This window comes from Hyposmocoma kahamanoa, unplaced genomic scaffold (genome assembly GCF_003589595.1).
Source record: "Hyposmocoma kahamanoa isolate Upper Pololo Valley unplaced genomic scaffold, ASM358959v1 192, whole genome shotgun sequence".
Lineage (NCBI taxonomy): Eukaryota > Metazoa > Arthropoda > Insecta > Lepidoptera > Cosmopterigidae > Hyposmocoma > Hyposmocoma kahamanoa.
In genome coordinates, this window is record NW_020653719.1 from 8,746,997 (window position 1) to 8,759,185 (window position 12,189).

A 12,189-nucleotide genomic window follows, 5' to 3' on the forward strand; every position below is an offset into this window, starting at 1 on the left:
GCTACTTAAAATTTTTTTCTTAAGCTTGAAATTATGCTCTTGAAATAGCGTACTGTCAGAAAAGACATGGGCACTTATTAGTTTTGTGGTTAGCGTGTAACGTGGTATTAAAGCAAACTCATGTGGGCATGAGTCGTAAAACATTTCAGCCAATGAAATTGTTATACAGTAAACAACACTGTTTACACTAAGTACAAATATAAACACTGTCCGCCACTGTCGTAGCTAAACCTAGCAAGTCGAATAGTTCTGAAAATGGATAAATGAAATAAATTGACTACTTTATGTCGATACTTTTATCTTTGAACATCATACAATTCACAATTTTATATATTTACTAGTACTTTACGGATTGGTCTTGCTTAATTAGTGTTCTAATAAAACAAGGCTCAACAAGGCAAATCCAATAATACCCGGAGTAGTAATTGAATTAGGAGCAAGATTATAAAATTGTTGCACAAAGGGAAACAAAAACCACACGATAATTATACAGAAGCCAACCAAATGCCAGCTGGTGACATTTGAGACGTATAACCGTGGACTTGCAGCGAGTTAGTATCCAAAGCAGATTAACGGGAGAAAAAAGGTAGGGAGTAGGGATTTCCTTCTTTTCAAGCAAACCTAACATAGTTCCGTGAACTGTTACGTAATGCCAAGCCACCAACGCAGTGACCTATGAAACTGCGGTAAAACTTTTTAAGAACTGTAGGAGCTTTACGGTTAAACAGGGTCAGAAATTTATGGGATGGAAGTTTAGATGGACAAATGAGAATCATTGTAAATCGTATAGCTTAATGCTGACCATTACATTTTATCATAATCACAACATTGTGTCCTATAAAGTTCATATTCACCTTATATTCGAAACTAATTGAAAATGCAAACGTTACAAACGGTTTAGTCCGCGTGGTAATACTCACACTCGCCATTCTCTCATCATTTTGCATAATACAGGTGAAATTCCGGGGCCATTCTGAGGATTGCGGATAAATGTAGGAAAGTGATGCCAGTTATTCTCAGTAATAGCACCTACTGTAGAGATAAACCAGCATCGGGGCCAGGGCCAAGCCGGGTGTCGTGCTAAGCAGCTTCCAGGGCACTTCGCAGTACGTAACTCCAGGCGTGAATACGCCAACGTTAAGTGCACGCGAGAATTGCCGTGCTCTACATAATTCAATTATGAATTTGACGGCTCCTCGCTTACTATCGTTGTTAAGAAATTTTAAACAAATGTGACACAGAGTGGAACATTTTGAGGACATGTTTGAATGCAGATGCTGATTGGTGAGTTTTGCATAAGTTAAATATTTGTACCACTGAAGAACGGAATTATTGATTCAAACAAGAATCTATTGTTGGCGTTGGCATTGGTAGTTACTAACAAACTTTGATTTGAAAATAACTTTTCATTCCTTACGTTACAATGACATTAACATAGCAACATTATTTCCTAACTTCTATGAAAGTATGGAATTGAACAAACTACAAACTCGCAATGCAGTCATATATTAGGCCAAAATGAGCGTTTAATAAGATCTGCAAGACACCGGTTTGACCTGGTTGAGGCGGTGTGCATTAATGGATCTCCATGCTTCCATTCCCTGCTAAACCAGTTCAATGCATATCATTATTGATAAATTTTTGTTGATAAAGTTCAATTACTTTTTAAGATTGATCCATATCTTATTGACATTTCGATGTAACCTTTCGTGCAAAACAGTATATAATAACAATGGAAAATTCTTCAGTAGAAGGGAAAAATTCAATAACAAAGAACTTGATCGATGAGGCGATCAGTTTGCGATTCACTTTAATCTTCTAAAGTGACCGGACTGTCCGGGTCATAAAGAAAGGACTTCGGGTGGAAACGATCTAGGATAATGAACTGTACGGTAGAGAGGCAGAAACATCACTGCGACAAGATTTCCACTATTCCTTTCACGTGTAATATTAATTGAAAGCTAATTTTTCAACAGCAAATTCCAGATAATAATGTTTTGAAAATTGTTGTAGTTTAATTGTTATTTATTTATCTTCGTAAAAATTATAATCGGCACGTGCTACACATGTCAGCGTTTACGTGAATTAGTTACATGGAATATAGTTAACTCTGTTCTGACTAGTGTAATGCGAGAATGGACAAATTGCGCGTGGGAGTGCCGTATGAATGAAATTCGCTAGAAGCACAATACGCCGGTACCTGTGCACTCCGGCTACGTTAATTCGTCTAATTCTAAGTGGAAGGACGAAACGTTTTGTGTTATTCAATATTATAGAAGTGACATGTTCAAATACAATGCCGATTGATAAAGTGGCAGTAGATATACAGTAGATATAGATAGAGTAGACATGCCGATTGATGAAGTGGCAGTAGATATAGATAGACTAGGAGCAGTCGAGCTCCTTGCGAAAAAGTTCACCCAGGGAAGTACCGCCACCTTACCTATTTCTGCCGCCAAGCAATAATGTGACCATTATTGTGTTACGTTTATGAAGGGCAAAGGTGCTGGCGAAATTACAGACCCATGAGACTTTTCAACTTATGTCTCAGGATGACGGGCGTGTCACTACGCCCACTAGTGCCCATCAGATCTTTGCGATTTAAAGCTTTGAGTGGCACTGCAACTGTAATGGACAGGCGTGTAGCCTTCCATCAGGTGATTGTTCTATCACTTGATATTATACTATAAAAAAAGTCGAATACTACAGCTAAATTAAAGTGGATTAGTGGAAATGAAATGTTGAATTAAAATGTTACACAGAAAGGTTAAACTTGCTTATTAACCAATTAAGTTTTTATAGTAATTGCTTAATTATACTGCGCGCAGATACGAGTACTGGAGATCGAAACGAGATTAGTGAAAGCTGCTCTAATGCCTCTCAGGATTGCAGATTAATTTTTTCCCAAGCTTTGGCGTGGTTTCGGTGGCTTTAGATTGGGGAAGGTTGTTGGTTGAAGGTTGTTACAAATGTTAAATAATAAATGGAAATTAGCTTTGTATATAGAGCAGACGGCAGCTGGATGACGGATTATAAAGAAATTACGTCCATATCTACCTACTTAAGATCGAATGATTTACTGTACGGATTTTTCCACGAAGCTGTTTAAGTGGCTAACAAGGTGGCCCTTGTTAGTCCAAACTGGGTGGGGATTTCAAAGTATATTTCTAACTTTCTCACACACGATGAAGCTAAAAGCGCATAAGATTGGATGTGCTTATTTGACAGAGCTAAAGATTGTAAAGGAGACTCCGTTATGCCGGAGAAAGAGATAGACGTAGAATTGTTGTTGACAAGCCTAATATGTCATTCGTTAGCGCTGAAATTGGAAAACGAGCCGCAGAAAACGAGTCGCGGTGAAATGCGATTCACGGCACGAGCGCCGAGATTAAATTAATTGCCTGTTATGTTACTCTAGTTGCAAATTGCAACGGATAATTTAATTTTGAGACCCAACTAACCCCATGATTCACCCGAATGGAAATAAAATCACATAAATCTGTAGTATGAAGCGTTAATTCATTATTGAACATTCAGGCAAACTTTTCAATAGTAAGTAACTGCGATCGAAAAGTATAATGCGACTTACAACCGATATGCAGACATCAACATTTTTAATTGTAGTGGATCAACTAACTACTAATTGTAGCAGACCAAATAATTTTTAAATGTCTTAAAACTTGATTGCGATTCAGGAACGAGAATGTGTGTGGATACAAAGGACTAATAAAAACGACAGGATTTATCAAATTTATGAGTTGTCGGGCTGGCGCTGTGAGAATTAGTCAGACAATGACACACTTGAATTGCGGGCAAGCTGCAGTTAAAACTAGACACAATTTTGGCCTTTGTACTTCTCTATTCGGTTCATCGGGTAATCTTATGAGTCAGAGGAAAATAGCTGTTTAGGTTCATTATTCAAATCGTCCTAGACGTTTACTGCAACAAAAATGTATGAGGCTAAGAGACACCTTATACTCGTAAAGATAAGACAGAAATGCTTTAGGATTTAGAAGCAATCTCGTGTGTTGGAAAACGTTAGATTCAGCACTTACAGACAAGTTGGCCACGTACTTGACTCAAGATTTGTTTCCTGAGCATTTTCTATCAAATGTATGGTAATTTAGGATGCGACATTGCCCGAGTGATACCCTTTGAGGGTTAGAAACGGGGCAACTATGGCGTTGGCACCTCCCCCTTAACGAAGCTTTTGTTCTGGATACGAGGGATGAATTACGGTGATGTGTATGCAAATGACTCAATAGGGTCGTAACAACTTCAATTCAAACACAATTTTGAAATATTTGAAAGTCATGTAGGTACTTAGTGTGTGCAGAAGCGCAAATAAATTGTAATATACCTTGTCTACATATTACCATAATATTGCTTGTAAAGTACATAAATAACCAAATCACTGATTTTCATAATACAGGTTAGTCTAGCTTCAAAGTCAGGGGACAGATAACCTTGAGATAATACTAGCAAGGCACACATTGAATTGCAAAATTTTAGTAATACTACAAGAATTTGTCCTATATCGAAACAAGGATTTACTGTTCTTAATTGTTGCTTATTTTGCAGCGTACAATAAGTAATTGATTTCGAAACTTCGTAGTAAAATTAACGTGAATATGTATGCGATGTGTAAGGTTATTTAAAACGGTCGCAAACGACAGTGGATCAAAAGCCAGGGGAAGCAATAACGACCCCGCAATGAATGCAGTCGCATTCCAACCGAGAATCACTTTGAATTCATTACTCAATGCAGGCAGTGGATTTCAGACTAAACAAAAGACAAAAGATCACGTTTTGAAAGATGAATAAGTGTGCCTCGTGGACACGATAGCGTCAACGAAACGGCGTTAAGTGAAAAAAGCGGGATTGATACAACTTTCAACCTCAGTTTTATGGCGTCAAACGAGCTGTTACCATCAAAAATTATTGTTATGATTGGTATTGGTAGTATTACAGAAGTAATATTGATTGAAAACTGAAAGGGTTTTGCTTAAATATAAATATTGATTGAACTTTGATTTAGATTGAGTAATTATAATATTTAAATAAGTATATCAACATACAGAATTTCAATTTATATGAAAGTTCCTACAGATTTGTTTGATTTTCAATATACCGACATCCTGATTTATTTAAAACCTAAAACAAATTATGATCGTTATTTAAATAATGAAGTTATGCCACTTTATTACGCATAATATAATAGAAGAGAAAGAGTTCAGATATAATAAAAAAGGACTTGTGTCGTATCATGTTACATGAACTAACTAACCTTCAGTAGAGCTAGAACTAGAGGCGCCAAGCAAAGTCAGCATTACTGCGCTTCGTTCAAGGGTTAGGTTGCTGGTGAAATTATAGGCACATGGGACTTGTCAATCTATGTCTCAGGGTGACGGCCCAGTGGCAGTGCCCCTCAGATCTTTGCGGTTTAAAGCTTGAAGTGGCATTGTAGCTGTTATGGACAGGCGTGTAGCTTACCACCAGGCGCACGACTAGTTCGTCACGTCATATTATAAAAAAAACTTAATTACGATAAGACGGATACAAAAAATGCTAAATTGCATATTATATAATGTTACATCGAAATAATATAACATTTAAGAACTCTTCAAAGTGTTCAGTAGCCCAAAAAACCAGCATTTATCGCCATACCAGGGCGACTGCTCTACTGACCGAGCTACAGATCGAGTCAGTAGGCCATTCATTATAATCAACATTAACAATTATAAAACGACATCTCTTGTCAATGTTTGGTAGCTGTACAGGTTGAGTGAAGAAAACTTTCATAGACTCTCACAGTGACAAAAATGCGTTAAAACTAACAAGTAATAACAAAGATCTGTAACAAACGCATAGAAAAATTCGTAAGGTCGTCTGCGTCTGCTGACTCGAATGTGTGTGAAAAAAAAAATATCTTTCTTCACTTAATGAATTATTCATTACTGTGGATCACTGTAGATCTGGTGATCATTGAATTATAATTAATATAATATAATAATTTAACATAATTTTATTACAAAAGATTTGTAAAATAGAAGGCATAGAAATATTACGGCATTTATTAATATACTTAAAGTTTTAAAGATGTCATGAGCCGTCCTTTATGCATATAGAGCTGGGCTCAGCTGGGTAAAACAAACAGGTCATTGCCTGCACTACATTCTGCCGAATTCTCGATCCCAGACTGGCGCTAATGAGCGCTAGCACTTGCCACGATGTTTGAGTAGGACCGAGGCCTACTATGAGCTCTTAGAGCAATCCTGTTTAAGCCCGTAAGTTGGATTGCCTGTCAAATTCGTACTATGACTTCACAAAAACAATTCACTTTCTATGCAGTTTACGTTCCCCATTCGAAATCCGTTCACCTTTTCTTTCATTGCAAAATCGTGACATGACGTGCCGTTTGCCATGCAAATGGCGGTCTCATATTATGTAAAAATAAGCAATTCAAAGGAAATTACTCCGTGACTAAATTTTTTAAGATTTAGTTACATTTTTGAGAAATCTCGTTTAAGTTTTATTATATTTTAAATAAAAATAATATAATAAAGGTATCCATCTCAATTTGCTTTGTGATATGATTTGCTTCGATTAGAAGATTTTTTTAAAAATGTGTTCGAATTTCGACAAAGGCAAACAAAATCAGAGAGCACGTAATCGATTTCTGAAGAGTTTATTTATAAGGATAATAAATAACGTTTAACCCAAAAACATCAGCACATGGCAAGAAACTACCAAGGGATTACACGTTGTAAGTTCGAAGAAACCGGCTCGTTGTCTTGATCACGTTATATACTCCTTTATCTTACTTCAGTAGCGGTAGAGCTCCTTGTGAAAAAGTTTGTCCAGGACAGTAATGCCACCTTACCTATTTCTGCCGCCAAGCAGTAACTAAGGGACTTGTCAACTTACGTCTCAGGGTGACGGGCGCAGTGGCAGTGCCCCTCAGATCTTTGCAATTTAAAGCTCTGAGAGGCACTGCAACTGGTATGGTCAGGCGTGTAGCTTACCATCAGGCGCACGACTTGTTCGTCCCGTCACTTGACGTTACAAGAAAAAACTTCGTCCTTTATCATTTGAACAAGGGGTTGTGCAAGGTTTGGCAGTAATTAAGAGATGTTGATGTATGTGATGTGGATGTGGTTTAAGTTCCTTCAAATTGATTGAGATTGATACAAAGTTCAAATTTGACTCGCATAAAAATCGGCTCGACACGAACGGTAAACACGAATGTATATATAACTCACACTCTTTTCCCATCGGGGAGGCAGAGACAACAGCCTAACATTGGCTAAGGTCCGACACACATCGTTCGTCTCATCAACACGCATCAATTGCTCTGATACATGCTCGTCGGTTAAGAGTACCCTTGACCTGGTCGTTCTTTAGGATGTCCTCTGATAAGTTCGTCTTGGTCGGCCCGTACCAATTTTCCCGCTCACTTATAGCCAAAAACATTGAATTCGACTTCAATGATTGTTGATCTCGTTTAGCATTGAATTATTGAAGGAAATCGAGAAAGTTTTGGAGGAATTAAGTAGAACGAAAAATACGTAATGACGTAAGTCACGTCAGTCGCACGTCGACAAAAGGTAGAGCGTGCTCGAGTTCAATGCGACCTAAGACAAATATAATTACATTCTCCCTGTTGACATTCCCCGTTTACATGCTAAATTGCTTACGTTATCATGGGGGAAAATAGAATCTGGATGAATACAAAAACGTTTAGCAAAGGAAATTTCAAATAATATTTTTTGGGCTTTTATTCAGCTTAATAGACCATTTATGTACGAAAACTAGAGACGACAATACAAACGCGAGTAATAAAGATTTTTTTTAAATTGAAGCCAACCAGTGAGTCCTACTATACTCGTATTACTACTTATACTTAAATGCGTGTCTGATATCAAGAAAACCTATTTAAAACGAGCAATAAATTTAATAACTACATCCGTTCCGTGCATCTCTTACTTTTGCAAAGTGGATTCAAATGTATTAATTATTAGCAACTCGCACGTCAAACGTTTGTGAAGTGCACTCAAATGTGTTACATTTCTGAGGTTTAAGACAGTGGCGTCAAGTCCTGTCACCGTTGACGCACGACATCCGATTTCGTAATGATGCGATTGAGTGTGCGTCGTATGTGTATTTGACGAGTTTGAAGTCGTACTCGTCTTATGCTCCGCCTGTATATAACTGTTTTTCAGCACCAAAATTTCAACTCTTCTAAGAATACATGCTAAAAATGAGTAAAAGCCTAAAAGCTCGCAACTTTTGCTACCCTAAAGTAAAGTGTGTAACACAGTTAATTGCATTATTTTCTCGGCACTTTCATGAGAATAAAGGAGAAAAGTAAATACTTTGTTGTTCAAGAAACTCGTTAGTAATTAATTTTGTTACACTGTGAGGTTAAGCAACGCTACGAAAGTAATCAAGAAGCTAGCTAGAGCAAGGATCGAAACTGATCACATTTAGTTTCTGAAAGATACAAGAATAGAGTTGGGCTTTAGCGACCAATAAAACGGTGACACACCCTCAATAGTCTAAAGAATCAATATAAATCAGTGGAAAGTATTCCAATGCAGTTTGGCTGTCTGCTGCGGGCGACGCGGCATTACGTAACGCGCGGCAGTCCTGTCTAATCAATACTACAACATGTAATAACAGGGCCAACGTACGGTTAGTCTATTGGCGCCTTTCTTGGCAATCGATGTCTACTCCTAATTTGGAAATTGTTTCTTGTTATCCCTTTTACAGAAACTGTGTAATTTGTCGGGTTTATGTAGCAAGATGTTCTAACCTAGTTTACTTGTTACTTACGAGGTACATTGCATTTCTGAAATCCTAACATAAAATTCATTGAGTTCTTCCCCCTGCAACCATGAAGCCACCTATTTATTATACTATAAGTTGTTTATTGCTATATTTTGCCATTCGTCTTGCTGGAAACAAACGTGTGAGTACCTAAGCCTGATAATAACGGGAAAGCTTGTAATTTTTCAAACTTATCATATCAGTTACATGTTCAGTATAGTATTACTTATCCAAAAAAATGTTACGCGATATCTGATTCTGAAAGGAAGTCTATTATTTCATTAAAGAATAATTTTCATCAACCTTGTTTGGTTTTGTCAAAATCAAAACAATAAGTTATTTTAAGAACTCCTTTATTGATTTTGTTTTCTTGCGCATTTGGCACTGAATTGAGAAAATTACATAACTTTTCTGTATACGGCAAGAAGTTACTCTCCTTAGCATACTCGAAATGACGACGTGAAAATTACTTATTCTAAGTATAGAATAGTTTGCTGTCAGAAAGATAACAATCCAAACTAATATTATAAATGCGAAAGGAACTGTTACGTTTTCACGCCTAAACCGCTGAACAAGAAATGATGAATATTGGTGCACAGATAGATGGGACCTAGGAGACGGATATAGGCTACTTTTTGTCGCAAAAATAAATCTTAAAGGGGTGAAATAGAGGTAAATAAATCTTAAAGGCGGTGAGATAGGGGATGAAAGTTCATATGGAGAACAAATAAAACTATGAACATTAATATGGTACTTTCGAAGTACTCATTCTACTAAGACGAAGTCGCAGGTACCAGCTACTGCTGAAAGTGATTAGGAATATTTTCACGAACGAATTCTACAAAAAGTAGAGAAAATGGCGAGAAAGCAGTTCCGTTATAAGCGTTTTGGAAAAAAAAACATCAATAAAATCACCCTAAGGGCACTATGTATCCAATGGAAAGCGACATTGCTGAATAATGTAACAGGGGCGCAAAATATTGCGGAATATGTTTCACAAAAACAAAGGTACAATAAGGGCGGTTTTATTCACTTTTCGCGGGAAATTAAGGATTCAGGAGGACCTTCAGCCTATTATTTCAGATTACTTGGTGATAAAGTTAGCGCGGTCGTGTAAATTCCATATGAATAAGTTCGAGTAAAGACATAAGATAAATAAGAGTACATAATTTGGACTTGTATATACATACTTATGTTTAAAGCGAAATGGAATTGTCCTTAAATTTTGGTTCCAAGGACTATATCGTCCCGTATTTTATCGGGTGGCACGAAACCATGTGTATACACACACGCAACCCCTATGACCTTCTGTCTGAGAATATTGACGAGTAGGAAGGAAAGGAACGTTGAAAGAAAAAAGAAATAGGCACTGTGCGATAGTACAAGGGCAGGTGGAATATTTCTAGTTGCTCCTCAAGGAATATAATATTCAATTAGAAAACGACAATAGATGTCAAGTGATGTGTCCATTGAGATTCCATGACTAGGAAAAAGGACAGAAAAATATATCAAAATATGTTTCAGCAGCAGTAGAGCTCTTTGTGAAAGAGTTCGTCCAGGGAAGTACTGCCACCTTACTTATTTCTGTCGCCAAGCAGTAATGTGAGCATTACTACGTTTCCGATTTGAAAGGTAAGGGTGCTGGTGAAATTACAGGCACATGGGAGTTGGCAACGTACGTCTTAGGGCGACAGACGCAGTGGCAGCGCCCCTCTGACCTTTGTAATTTAAAGCTCTGAGTGGGACTGAAACTGTTTACTAACAGGCGCATGACTTGTACGTCCCGTCAATTGATATCATAAAAAAACTTTGTATCGCAACAATTAATCGTCATAATAACACGTCGCCAAACGTACAAAGGACCAAATTGTTATAAGTATAATTTTCCCAATTAAATTCGGATGTTGAATTGCATAGCGAAAAACTTCATTTACATACAAATTGACATCGTATGGTCCGAATACACGTTCGCGGTTCACTCATCTCATTAGCTGCAGAGAGTAATTGAGTAACTAATTTAATATATAATATATATAAATACTTAAGTTATATTTGGACAGCACAAAATTAGTTATTGTTGAGAATACCAGGTTAGATAAGTGACAGCGGTGACGTTATCTTTTTACATTGGATTAACTACGCGTTACTTTTTAATCATTTAGTTTTCTTTACACCAATATCTTGAAGACAAAATAAGCCTTCTGAATTCGTTTCAATGCAAGTTTTAAAGCTTATTTCTCTACACAATTGAACAAAGAAACAGTAGTAGAATGGGAAGACACTAAAGTTCTAAGCTGTTAGATCTCTATTGTGCTCGCGAGAGAATATGTGCAAACTTGTGTACCTAGTTGAAACAACCACTTAGTTTCCACTAGATTACACTGGAGAATATAGTGCAGTTAGAATTGTTATCTGTTTTGCAAGTAGGTTATAATTTACAATGTAAAATTCACATTTATGTGGTAATTCATAATATAATACAAGAAAACTTGTATCAGTCGGTAGTTACCTGACTGGTTAATTTCTTGACATTGGCAGTACAGATCTTCAACTAAAGCTATTAAAAGAAAGCAGAAAAGGGCCATCGACACGGACCTGCTCTAAAAATGAGATGGAAACGTACGTTTATGAAAATAAAAGGTAAACTCGTTCTCTATCAATTTTCGTAGCAGAAAATTCAATGACTATAATAAGTAGATACATCCGTATTTACTTCCATAGAATTAAGATCCATTTCATTCTACACAAGTAACAGCACGGTGCGGGCACTCCCTTCAAGGGAAATTAATCCGTAAAGTAAACTGACCTTCTCAGCTTAATTGGTTCCGTTCAGTCGGGTGACGAGCTACTTATTGCTTCGTAAACGGAGCCTTTATTACACAGCAAATATAGGATATTGGTATAATAATAAAATTAGACAATAACAATGTCGAGTTCTTCCTATACAGTTCGTTCATCGTTTCAATATTCGTGTTATGTTCGCGCCTCACGATAGACCTCTTCTGTTTTGTCACTTTTTAAAACTTAACCCGATCGACAGCAAAGTCAGAGTTAAGTTTTTCGCACGATGTGTTTATGTGGGATGCTTTGTTCTCTATAAGCGAACCGCCTATACAGCACATCTAGAAAAATCACTAGAAAAGAGCGCTCGGAATTTCAAATGGGAGATCAGGGACGTCGTGATCGGAAATCTGCAAGAATCGTACAACATGATCTTGCGTTTTGCTGACTTGCGATCACATGCGAAGCCTTCACTGACGGACTGCCGGTATTGGGAACCTCGTTTAACACTACATCATCAACGGGACATCGATGTAATGAGGAAGATGATAGCGTTCAAGGTCCTCGACAGCAACAGAC